This window comes from Carassius auratus, chromosome 29 (assembly GCF_003368295.1).
Source record: "Carassius auratus strain Wakin chromosome 29, ASM336829v1, whole genome shotgun sequence".
NCBI classification, from domain to species: domain Eukaryota; kingdom Metazoa; phylum Chordata; class Actinopteri; order Cypriniformes; family Cyprinidae; genus Carassius; species Carassius auratus.
Window position 1 is genome coordinate 6937162 of NC_039271.1, and position 14004 is coordinate 6951165.

General features: G+C 33.5%; 1 long non-coding RNA gene across 1 annotated transcript in view; it reads right to left on the reverse strand.

The window, feature by feature from the left end:
- Positions 1 to 1523: 1523 nt before the first annotated feature.
- The window catches only part of LOC113048600 (uncharacterized), a 33654-nt gene continuing 21173 nt past the window's right edge, over positions 1524 to 14004 (reverse strand). Inside the window, exon 4 of the long non-coding RNA XR_003276510.1 lies at positions 1524 to 1787. This is a non-coding gene — a long non-coding RNA (uncharacterized LOC113048600). The remainder of the gene's footprint in view (positions 1788 to 14004) is intronic.

The following is a 14004-nucleotide window of genomic DNA, read 5'->3' on the forward strand; positions in this document are numbered from 1 at the left end:
GCCATGGCATTTTGTGGAGCAGTGTTAGCAACGTCGGTACAGAGAAACGTGTGGGAGTCGAGTGGTGGGATACTGATGTGAGTGGCTCTTCTCGTTCCCGCCTACTTCAATGCAGAATTAAGACGTTTGTAGCGTATCAATGACGTACGGGTCAGATACATGTGGCCTGGCCGTTCAGGCGGAGCTCCGCTTATTATTACCGTATAGATTTGTGCTGCTGATACACAATGTATCGTTCTTTTTTGGCTCACATAAAACCGAACAAATGTTCAAGTAGCATTAATAGAATGTTTTGTTCTCTTTGTTCTACTTGTGTGGTCTTTAATAATGTTGGAATGCATGTTTTCTGAAATGTTGTAGTTGGACATTTTAGTAGTTGGACATCATTCACCACCAGGCTAACAGGGAAGTTTTTGTGAACTTTGTTTGAGGTGAAGAACAAACGTTGAGCAAATGTTCTTCCAGGAACACTATTAGAACGTTCATTCCAAATTGTCTGGTATTTAATAACGTTCTCTAAAAGTTAGTGTAAAACTTTATTTATACATCATTCATGGAATGTGTTTTTTCTGTCTTTTCATACCGGTAAACAGCCAGAATGAATTTACCAGTATTTTTGAAAAGATTCTGTTCACGCATGATCTCTTTACGGTAATTTACCGGCAATTTACCACTGAGGAGTGTATGTGTGAAAGGGGCTTTTACTTACTAGCCAACTAACGTTCTCAGAACTTTAGCAAACATTCTCCCAAGGTTATTCTCAAAGTTATGAACAAATTTTGTCGATTGAATGTTCGTTCAAAGTTATCTGGTCTTATTAATATTCTCAAAACAATAAATGTTTTTTTATCTAACATTCATTGAAAGTTGTCTTGCCTTTGCATACTGTATGGCTTTCAAAACATTAGCATGAAACTTTATTTATACATGGTTAATGTAACTTATTTTTTCCTTTCCAGAAAATAGTATAGTATAATATAATTTTTCAAGTGTGCATCCGTATCCGACATGCCGTGTTGGTCGAAATGACATCCGGATAAGAGATCTTGGGCATCAGGCGTGTTGTTCCTCTATCATTCATTCCATAAAGACGAATCCTTAAGACGACCAAGCACTAAAAAACAAAGCAGCCGCAATGCTAATGAGGGTTATTTTTACTCACACTTTTAATTATCAAATGCCACACAGTATGCTTTTAATGACTTTGTTTTAATAGAACTGTAAGTTAACCGCCTTGGCTACAGCCACCATGCATTTAAACCGTTGTGGGAATTGAAATAATGAAGAATCAATGGAGCAACATATTAGGCGTAGATGTTCATCAATAGGAACGCCGGCCGAGGGCCACCCGGAGAGAGATGTTAAACAACGGCGCAGGAAGTGAGGCTCGCTAATCATAAAGCAGTCACATGGCAAGAGTGCAACACATTGATGATAATTTATAACTTGATATGTTAATGTGTTAATACAATATACATATTATGTAACATTTAAATGATAATAATGATAAAAATGAGATCTCCTGACTCTCCAGAGCTGGAACGGAGAGAAGGAGGGACTGGGATTCTCTTATAAAGAGAGGTTTGCCGAGATGCACCTTCATAGAGCTCCATACATATTTCATTGGGGGAAAGAAAGGCTTTGCGGCTTATCTCGGGGAGCCATCCACCTGTGCCTATTGCTGCTATCCAAGAGCCCTTGACAGATCGTATTTGTTTGTGTCTGGGCCGTCTCATTTCACGCATACGCCACTGCAGAATTTGGATTTCCTGGTGTTGACACGACGACTGAGGAGAGGAGAGAAGAGGAGGAGAGAGCAAAGTGAAGATAATTATTTGAATTATCCTCCAAAACCTCGATTAACATGATTAATGATCAGATATCTCCAAACAAGACAAAGACACAATAATTAGCCAGCAACATGTATATATATCTAAACAATACATTTTTTTAATAACTTTTGAAATTCTGTAACACTTTATATAATAAGGTTAACTGACATGAACAATACTTTTACAGTATTTTTCTATTCTTAGTCAAGTTTGACATTTACACATTAGTAAAATCAAAAGTTGTATCTGTTAACAACAGTTAATGCACTGTGTGTGAAGTAACACGAAGAATCATTTTTATATATGTTCAAATACATATTCTGGCAAATATAAATGGTAAAAAAATAATAAAAAAATGATAAATAACTATCAAAAAAAGCCATTTTAATTTTTATATAAATTATTATATTGTTTATTATTATGTTATTTATATAAATTACATTTATTAAAGCATCATTATTATTTATTATTAAAGTTGGCATAAAATTGAAGTATTTCCAAGTTTATATTATTGTTTTTATTAATATTTTATTTATAATACAAAAAATATTGAATACAAATTTTCAATTTTGAGTTCATAGTTAATATTTTACATTTACATTTATTACAAATAATACTAATACTCATTTTTATCATTATTATCATTTAAATGTTACATAATATGTATACTGTATTAACACATCAACATTTCAAGTTATAAATTATCATCAATGTATTATGAAAAAAAATCTAAATTAACAGTGAAAATGATATATTTATAAAAAGTAGCATTGACCTAGAAGCTAAACCTTAATGTTAAAAAAAACTCTTCATAATACCTAATGCATTATCATTATGACTTGAATCTTATTGTAAAGTGTTCTAGAAATTCTATGAAATAGAAATTGATATTGTTGATGCATCATCGAGGGTATCTGCTGCTTGTGCCACCTCAGATCGGCAGCTCTTATTAAAAGTAATGGTCACACTTTATTTTAGGGTCCAATTCTCACTATTAACTAACCATTAACTATGACTTTTGCCTCAATTAACCCCTTATATGCTGCTTATTAATAGTTTATAAGGTAGTTGTTAAGTTTAGGGTATTGGGTAGGATTATGGATGTCATGCATTATATGTACTTTATAAGCACTAATAAACCGCCAATATGTTAATAATAGACATGCTAATAAGCAGATAGTTATTAGTGTGAATTGGACCCTATACTAAAGTGTTACCAAAGTAATAAATTACACTGTCAGTGTCCAGTATGTGACCCTTAAAACCTCTTGTTTCTGTTGCCTTCAAATGAAATACTGCATCTGTTATGACTAAGGCCTTTGCTACAGCTTCATAATCCATGTCCTCCAGCCATATTCCGTGTTAGACTTTCATATTGTTCAGTTTTTGCATGCAATTCAGCCACAGTTTTGGAAGGGAAACTACCCAATCTCTTCCATTTTAAAGATTCACTCCAAGAATGCATTTATTCCAAGATGTCTCCAGACAGATGAGATGAAGTGGCGCTATAAGATGTATTCACCAGCACAGCATTGCTATCATTTAGACGGCTGGTGAAATATCGCTACTACGGTGCAGCTCAGTAGCAAATGATAATTTTACAAGCTACAAGATTGGGCTATAAAAGTTGTTGCATGTCACATATTAGAGTGACTTTAAGGATGTTTGGTGGCAGATTGCCAATACGCGGCATAATAGCATTTCAAGTACTTCATCTGCAAGAAACTGCTTCATTCTCTGACATTTCCGCCCACCTGCAATTTTCCATCCATCAGTCCAAGTGCTCTTGCACAGATGAGAACAAATGCAAGCACACTCGCTCTCGAAAACAAAAACACACAAGGCCAAAAACATCTGTGTATCTAACCAAAAATATCCTTGTGCTAAGCAAATGAAACGCTGAGCCATTGCAATATATCTCACTTTGTGTATCGTCTGCCAGGAGCTTCACAGGCGGCCAGTAAAGTGAGACTTAGATCTTATTACATAATCACCAGACAAAGAATGAGGACTGCGGCTTTCATGCTTCAAAAAGACACAAATATACAACAAAAATAAGATAAAAGTAGCTCATGTGCCTCACACACTATATTTCTTCTAGTCTTTAAGTCTTCTGCAGTCAAATAATAGCTCCATGAGACTAAATAATAATAATAATAATAAATGTATTTTAGTTTGTTAGTGAATGTATGTGTGGATTTATGACGTCATAATTTAAGACAAAAACTTGTTTTTAAAACACAAACATTTTTTTAACTAACATTAATATGGCTTAATGTATTCTGTAAACATGTTTACATATATTGCATCATATAATAATTGCTGGTAATAGTGCTTTAATAGTTTTTTTTTTTCTGTACATTTCTGCCATATGTACATTATTTTCCAGTTGTTTTGCAAGAATTTGTATGGTGAAAAGAGCTATACAAATAAACTTGAATTGAATTGAACGTACAGTATATTGTTCATTGCTAGTTTATGTTAGTTAATACATTATCTGATGCTAATAAATGAGACCTTATTGTAAAGTGTTACCTTATTAACTTTACATAAATGAGTCTGTTATGTCCTCGTTTAGAAAGCAAGGTTAACGTGTTTGTGTATCAAGTGCAGATTCTCAGCCTCTCCTCTCAAGACTTGCTCACCTTCATTAAAGACAGCAATAATAGATGGGCATCTAATGGTTAGCAGCCCTTCAGGCCAGTACAAAAGGTACAAAAAGATGAAGTGATTTAGAGGAGATTCACGACAGTGCCACCTAACGCCCTCATTTGAGAGGAATCCACTTTACAATGCGGAACATAGGCAGAGAGGGATGCAATAAATAAATAAAGAAAGAAATAAAACTCACCTATTGATACTGTGCAAATGCATTTTTCACCTCCCTCAGCTGGGCTCTGACAGAAATGGATGATTTTTATTAAGAGCCCTGGCTTTCTATCTACAGTATCATATATCTCCCCTAACAGTGAAGGCCGTGAAGAATGAGAGAAAAAGAGGGACACTTTTAGGGGAATGCAGGCTGCTGCTTTAGATTCCTGTCAGGTGACAAATTCAGCGAGGCGTAGAAAGCAGCTTTTGTTTTTGCTGACGCTTTGTTTCGGGTTCTCCAGGGCCGAGCTGAAGACAAAAGTGCCATTTAGCCTCATCAGGTGTGTGGTGACATGCTAGCTCCGCTAACGGCAGAGCTTTCAGCTTCCAGAGTTTCCACAGAGTTTCAGGTGAGATGTAACGAAGAGGGTTCAGTTAAAGGGATCGTTAATCCAAGAAAAAAATAAAAAATTACCAACATTCTTCAAAATATCTTCTAAATCCTGTAAAAATACATTCATAGTAAAAAAAAAAAAAAAAAAAAAAAAAAATGATATTTTGAAGAATGTTGGTTACAAAACAGTTAATGGTAGCAATTGACTTCCATTGTTTTTTCTTTCATATTATGCAAGTCAATGGCTACCGTCAACTATTTTTTTACCAACATTCTTCAAAATATCTTTTCAATCATGCAATAAATCATACCTAGTCAAAAAGAAGATATTTTGGAGAATGCTGGATGTGAGTCAAACTGAATAGTGTTTGAGTGACGATGTTGTATGGCTGTGTTAAAGTAAATTCAGAACTACACTGTCTGCATAAAAGATAATAATAAATCATACAGTCAAAATAGTCTCTGAGATTTGAATACAATACATAATTAAGTCTGTTTCATTCAGACTGGTTTTTGAAGCGCTTTTCATTGTAAAAATGATCCCACTGTGGCTTTACAGAGAATAAAATCCTCCAGTGAGTGAACCAAAGGTGAAAAGGAAAACAAAGATTGAAAAAGAAAAAGGGAGAAAAAGCATTCAATTACCTTTTGACTAGCATTAGCAAGGAGGATGATATGCATCATAGCTGTTATGTAAAAGAAAGGCTATTGACACCTGTCTATTGCTCCATTTTTGTTGTTGTTGAAAAATCAACAACATATGAATATATCTTGCAAGTTTTATATTTGCATAAACATAAGCGCAGTCAGTGTGTCTCCAGTGCAAGTGGCAGAAAAAATTAACACCGACAGGAAAAAATGAAAGTGCAGCACAAAAGACGTGCAACATGAGGATAATTCTTAAGAAATATCAGAAATATATCATACATATGTCTAAATTATGCATATGTCTTTTTCTATTGGAGTCACAGATAGCAAAACCAATAGTAATATATAGATTAATGACGATAAAATTAGTAGTTATTAAAATTAGTAAATACATGCATCAGTAACTGATTATGCTTAATTTGTCACAAACATTTTAAATGATGTTGCATGTCAGCTCATACTGTGTGCATGTCTGTTTATGATTTAACATCATGATGATTTTTTTATTAAATTTTTTGCATTATAATGCAAATGTCAATTTGAGTCATCAGCATTTTTTTGCACGTTAACACAACCAGAAAATGTTACATCTTAGAATAGACTTTAACAAAAGCATCTAAAATGGCCCAGCAGTAATGGCTGCACATAGAGCCATTGTCACACAGCAACAATTTACTATGATGCGCATTTAGCTCCAACAGCCATCTTGTCGGCATGAGTCGCAGTGTGTGTTTTAGAGCCGTGACAGCTGCAGGTACACACACCTCTGCTGCTGCACACAGCTGGACGCTGAACGCTTTCATCTCGCTGAAAGCTGCAATAAATTGCATGCCTGGACAAAGTCTCAGAGACACTCAGAGAGGTCTGTGAATCTCAAATCCTCTTTACACACACACAACACACAACACACCCACACACACACACACAGAAACTCGGAAAAACAAAGTTTGCTCTCAGGGAAAATAAGACAGTAAACAGATATTTACAGTATTCATGCCCACTCTTTCAACTGGATGAATACAAATCTGTCTTATAAACACTAGAAATATATTTGAAATATATTGAAATTGAAAATAGATCTATTTATTCTCTTTTTTAAATTATAATAAATAAATCTATAAAACATTTTAAAATATATTAAATTAGATATATACTAAGAAATATATTTATATTTTATTAAATAATGCATTTATCATTATTAATATTGTTGAAATTATTATATATTTTGTTGTATATATATATATATATATATATATATATATATATATATATATATATATATATATATTCTCTCACACACACAGACAAAAATATTTTTAGTACATGTATATATACATATATAATATTTATTTTACAAAAATGTAATACATGTTATTAGAGTAAAAATATAAAAATCTATAATTTATACTTAAAAAAATATATAAGTATGAATTATAGATTTTTATATTTTATATTTTATTATATATATTTATAATTCAAAAAATGCAGGCTAATATGCATTTTAAAAATTATATTTATTCATACATCTTACAAAATAAATCTGAACTGGTTTCAACTCTTTAAATATATATTAATGATTTCAATATATCAATATCAATATATATATATATATATATATATATATATATCTTGGGAGACAGACGGACAGACAGATTTTTTTTACATTAATTAAGTTACAAAAATACATTTTATTGAAATACATTTTATTGAACATTTTATAAATTTTATTGAATTTATTTAATAGGTATGTGTGTGCCTTTTATCAAAAGATCGTTTATTTTACAAAAAAAATGATATTCGTATTTTATTATAAAATATATATCAAATCATGATGCATAAATGCAAATATAGATTTTGAAATGGAAACTGGTTCTGAAACCAATGAGTCATGCCAGCAGTCCTTATACACTCTGGGGTTTCACATGTGGGAAGAACATGAGGCAGACAGACTACGTTCTGTGGTAATCAATATCAGCCCCTCAATGTCAAAGCATTTGTCACCGCGGCTCAGAAAGAGGAAAACTTGCAGAGACATCTCCAAGGCAACCGGCATCACCATTACTTTCCAGTCTGTAACACCCAAGCACGACCCTCAGACATACAGCAATGACAAACAAACAGGCAATCACAAACACAGTTTTTTTAGCCTCCTTCACAGCCTGTGGCCACGGTTTGCCCTGCAGAGAGAGAGTCCCTGCCCTTCACCACCCCGCCGCTCGGCCAAACAGCCACCGGCTCCAGCAGATGAGCATTTCACTGTTTGTCAGTGCCAATATGTGCCAAATAACCCAGCCGTTTCTTCTGCAAATGTCAGGAACATGCACTCATTTCCAATGCAATGCAAAAATCATGGAAAACTGGATTTTCTTGTCCTTCTCCACATAAAAGAGTTCTGTTTACTATATAGACACCCTAAAGCAGCGGCTTTTTGGAATGATACCATGCTTTTCTTTTCAATCCGAAACCAGGTATTAACTATTCAATCAAAAGAAGCAATCAATCAATCCTGCTATTATTTCTTAAGTATTACAGGATATGATTTTACACAATTGTATACATTTAAAAGCTAAATCAAGTATTAACGTCAATATCACTGATACCAATATAAAAACTTGCAATTATAGCCATTTAAATAATATTTGAAAGTTATTATTTTTAATGTTTAATAGCAAACAAAATAAAATAATCAGATTCCTGCTTCTGTTGTTTATATAGAAAATGGTTTTACACAATTCTTACATTTAAACACTTATAGTAAATCATTGTAGCAAGCATTTACTTTAACCATTTATTGTGTATGAAACATAAATATTACAGCCTGTTTTTCAGCATTTCTGCTCAAGATCTTAAGAACAATTCCTATAATACAGTTATTATTAATCACTGTTTTTATTTCAAAGCTTCTATGCATTTATTTTCCTGCTAAATTAATATCGTTAGTTAAACACGTATTATCAGTAATTTCATGTGAGGATCAGTCACACTTTTCATACTTGAAGGATCGATCTTCAAATTAAAAAATATTGATATAAAGTGTTTTTAAAATAGAAATGTTTTTACAGATTGTACTTCAAGTGGAAAGTCTGCTTTATTCCAAAGTGTCACTTTTTGTTTTGCATTACATCAAAAACATGTTTTTAGCTTATATTAGGAAATTATAATATAAATAACTATATTAAAAGTAGCATGATAAGCTTGAAAAAGTACGATACCGTTCACCGAAATATTCTCATTGTTAAACTTTAGTACAGTGCTGTCGAATCAGTTTGTGAGAATGTAAGGATGATGATTACGGTTTACAGCTCATGCTACGATCCTTTTGCAACAAACCTGAGAGAACGAATGACGTGTTTGAGGCATTGTTGCTGTTCATCGTGTGTGTCGCTCAAGCAAATGAAAACATCTTCTCCAGGGATAACGTTATCCAAGCACGCGCACACACTACACTACGCGATTTCTGTCAAACTTAATTGTCTTATACACACGTGCTTTGAGCTTTCCAACCAAATGAAGCTCCTTCAGCTAATCTACTCCGGTTTGTGCCGAAAAACCTTCTTTTTAACTCGTGATATGGAATTAGCACTTTGAAGCAGGCTTGTTTCGAGCGGCTATTTGACTGGCCTCTCCTACAGTTGTGCTAATGAGGTGGAAATGTGTGTTTAGTTGTGCCGAAGTCGGACAAACAGCCACCAGACCAGGAGACGTCAAGCACAGGGAAGCTAATGAGGCAAACCGCCACATCACATGCTAACAGAGAGCCAGAGCAAGACCTGCATCATCCTGGAAACGTTTTCTAGCGAGGAACGCTTTGAAACGAGTGTCTGGAGCTCACAGGGGCATTTTGTCTCATTAAACATGAGCAGGTTTATCACAGATAATCAGTGTCAACGAGATGCCGAGGGTCAGTCTTCTACACACTGGAAAAATGATCTTGTTTGGTTTGCCTTGTCTGAGAGATGTGAAGGTCTCTATAGTCATACTGTAAATTTAATAGAGGAACTTCACTGTACAGTATGTTCACATGATGCGATAAAAATAAATAAATAAATCTATATTCTAATGATAAATTATAATTACAAATTTGAAAACTAGTCATATTGAACACACTTTAATGACGTAAGTGTTCATATGATTCAACGTCAGCATGAAGTCAGAAACGACGTTTGTTGCATTTTTCGTCTGGTTTCAAAAGACTTTGAATAAGAAATGACCAGGATCATCTTTAAATTAAAATAAAACATAAAATATAAAATACTTAAATAAAACAAAACAAAACTTTTGGTCAGTTTTTTTTTCTTTTCTGTAAGCTATATGGTTTTAAAAGACCCAGGATATTCTAAATTAAATTAAATTTAATTTAATTAAATTATAGAAAAAATAGCATTTAATAGAGATAATAAAAATTATTGTTTAGTTTTTAACTTAAAGCTTCAAGACTTTATTAAATTAAATTAAATTAAATTATAGAAAAAATAGCATTTAATATAGGGACTTTGATTGACAGACTCTTTTGATATGAACGCTATATCAATATCAACATGAAGTCAAAATCGACTCTTCTTCTAATAATATTCTTAATAAAAATGACGGTTGAGTTTTTAACTTAAAGCTTCAAGACTTTAAAAATTAAATTAAATTAAATTAAATTAAATATAGTTATGAATTATAATTATATAAAAAATAGCATTTAATAGAAGGACTTTGATTGACAGACACTTTTAATATGAACGCTATATCAATGTCAACATGAAGTCAAAATCGACTCCTCTTCTAATAATATTCGTATTAAAAATTATTGTTTTGAGTTTTTAACTTAAAGCTTCAAGACTTAAAAAATTAAATTAAATTAAATTAAATTAATGTAGCCTGTGTTCATACGATGTCAACATGAAGTTGTTTTGGATTTTTTTTACTCTTAAAAACATAACTTCAAATCACATGGTTTGCGAATGTTTCAGAATGAAATCTGTTTTGATTTTGTCCTCGCTTTTACACACATGCTTGCACATGCAAATGCCAGCAGTGTTTTCCATCTTTCTCCCAATATCGATTGCAGAGCAGCATCCTCAGATTAAATTGGATATGATGAATATTAAACAGGCACATGCTGAAGGGGACAGACAGACAAACACTGGTGTGGGTAGAGAGTTATTCACTTCGTATGCTGTGATTTGATAACATAACATTTGAGCTAAGTTATGAGCCCCGTGTTCACGTCGGGAATCACATTTACATTTATTTTGCTGGCAAGAAGCTTTACACCAAAGTGACCCACAAGAAATATTAAAGTAATTGTGATATAAAAGTTAATAAAAGAGGCAATGTCAAGAAATGCAGGGGTACAGACAGAGACATGGCACTTGGGTTTTAGAAATGAGAAATGATGCCCTGAGCTGTCAATCAAAGTACATGGTACAATAGCGCATGAAATTAAAAGCCTGTAAAGTCTTCCTCATCTGCAGCCAAAGTTTCAGGCTCTTTCCAAAGACTCTGCGTATGTTCCCGTCCACCACTGACAGCAAATCATTACTAAAAGCATATAATGGCAAACTTTGCCTCTCTTAAATGTCAACACAGTGTCATGTAAATTTATAAAAGAGATGAGCATGAAAGGTGCTGCCACACTGCTCTTAGTCATCAACTAATAAATATTAAAAAAAGGTTGCATGAGCTACAGAATGCTTAATTGTGTTCATGTGTGAGAGAAGATGCAGTGGAGAGGAGACAAAACAAATCATTTAGATGCTCATCCTCATTTTTAATGTGCAAAACATCAATGAGTTATGTCAAAGTTGTTCTTTTCCATTTTACAAACACGCATGATCAAATATTTAAATATTCGGCAATTCAAAAATTTGGAATCAATAAGATTTTTCAATGTTTTAAAAATCATTCTAATATGTTGATTTGATAATAATAAAACTTTCTTTCTTTCTTTCTTTGTGTTGAAATTCCGATACACCAGATATTTTAAAGATTATTCATGTCTATAATTAAAAAAATACTATTTTTAACATTTAATAGCTCCAAAACTGCAAAATAAAACGTATTATATGTGGGATTTTAGATTCTTATTTTGTATAAAATAATAAATACGTATTAACATTTTTTTTTTTTTTTTTAATATAAAAATAAAATAAGTAGTCAAAAACTTATGATCTATAGTTTTATGTGAGGATTAATCATATTTGTCATACTTTCAAGAGGATCAGTCCTCACATTAAAAAAATATTGACCTGAATTTATATACACACACACACACACACACACACACACACACGCGCGCACACACACACACACACACACAAAGGTATGAAGACAAGTTGCCTCTTGGTGCTAATAAAAGAACAGTGTTATTATTTTTAGACCTAACCTAGAAAAATGACTGCTGAATCTCAGCACATATTCAGCAGTTTGGCTAATAAATCAAATTCACCTGCTTTATTCTGATGAACTTCTAATAAGTCCACAAGGAGCCCAGTTGCTTCCTTAAATTAATCTTTTAATGGACTTTCCACCTTCTGAACTGCCCGGCTTCCTGTTGGCAAGCCCGCAACGATTGCAGGGGTCATTTTTTCACGTCCTCTAGTCAGATAAAATCAGCCGCAGAAGAAATGAGACAGGCCTTCAGGTTGCTCATTTCCACACGCACACTCACACAGATGTGTTTGATAAATTAGGCTGCTTTTCCGGGGAAGGAAAATGGAAGTCTTAATTTACAACCACCCGCTGGATCCATGCTACGTAGAAATGCAACTTGCCACACACAAGTCCCCCAAGGAGCTCGGCTGATTGGCACGCTGAATGAATTCAGTGACCTACAATAATGTGAAATTCATTTGCACAGGCAGAGCAGTTCCACATACTTCAGCTTTTCTACCCCAGATCACGATCTATTGAAGCACTGGTCCATCTAATATACAGATCACATTTGACACACAGGCCCCTGTGCTGAACAACACCGATGATATAACAATCCAAACTGACATCAAAGACTATTTCCTCTCCTGTTTCCACAACCTCATCCGTGATTGTGTGTGTGTGTGTGTGTGTGTGTGTGTGCATACTGATATCAGTGTTGACTATTCATTTCTTAATATAAATAAAGGGTAATACTATACCCAAAGACAAGGTGAAGGCTCTTAATACTAGATGGGCTCATCTATTGAGAGTCAGGGCATGGATGTGGTTTGGGATGGCGATGACACAGGAAGTTTTACGATGGTATTTTGTATTTATGCACTTGTGCACAATGCACTTTTTGATGTTAAAATGCTTAATTTCTAATGACAAGAACAAGTTCTGCTAAACCTTCCCAATGATGTTTATTTTGCACAGGCCCAGGTGCTCATCTGGTCGTCTATTGATTTCTAGAGCACAGATGGGGTCAGCGCTAGCACTCTTCAGCTAATGGCTCAAGCAGAGATGAAGGGAACAGCTCAGCCTTAAATTGACCCTGTAAACAGTGTGCCGGGCTCTCAGGAGACACTCGCTGTGGCCTTCACTCTTGTTGTGCTTTCCTTTACTCCCTCTTCAACTTTCTCTCAATCCTGATAATGCACTTAAAAGCAACATTTTTAAGGCTGCATTCTTTCTCTCTTTCTGAAACCCACTATTGCCATCAAACTAAAGCCTTGTGTGGCTGGATACTCTCTCTCTCTCTCTCTCTCTCTCTCTCTCTCTCTCTATATATATATATATATATATATATATCACTTCCCTCCCATTTGCCATCTGACTTCACTTAACTTCAAGGTCACTTCAAGGTGTTGAAGTATTGATGGTATTTCTTTTAATGAGCACATATAAATGCCATGATATTATGCTGAGTTACATTAACAAATGATACAAACTAGATAAAAACGGAAAAATGGATACAAACTGGATTTTAAAAAGTACAACTAAACAAACTTTGCATTTACATATTGCATTTTTTTTTTAAAAATATTAAGCAGCCCAACCGTTTTGAACATTGATAATAATCATAATAATAATAATAATAATAATAATGATAATAAATGTTAGTTGAGCAGCAAATAAGCATATCCGAATGATTTCTGAAGGATCATGTGACACTGAAAACTGCAGCAATGATGCTGAAAATTACGTTTGCCTCACAAGAATAAATTACTTTTAAAAAAATATATTACAATGGTAACAGTTTTGAATTATATTTCCTGAATAAATAAACAGAATTTACTGTACTTTGGATCGAATAAATGCTGTCTTGGTAATCTTTAGAATTAAAATAAAAAAATGCAAAATTTCAAATTGTAATATTATTTCACAATATCACTGCTTTTACTGTATGTCTGATCA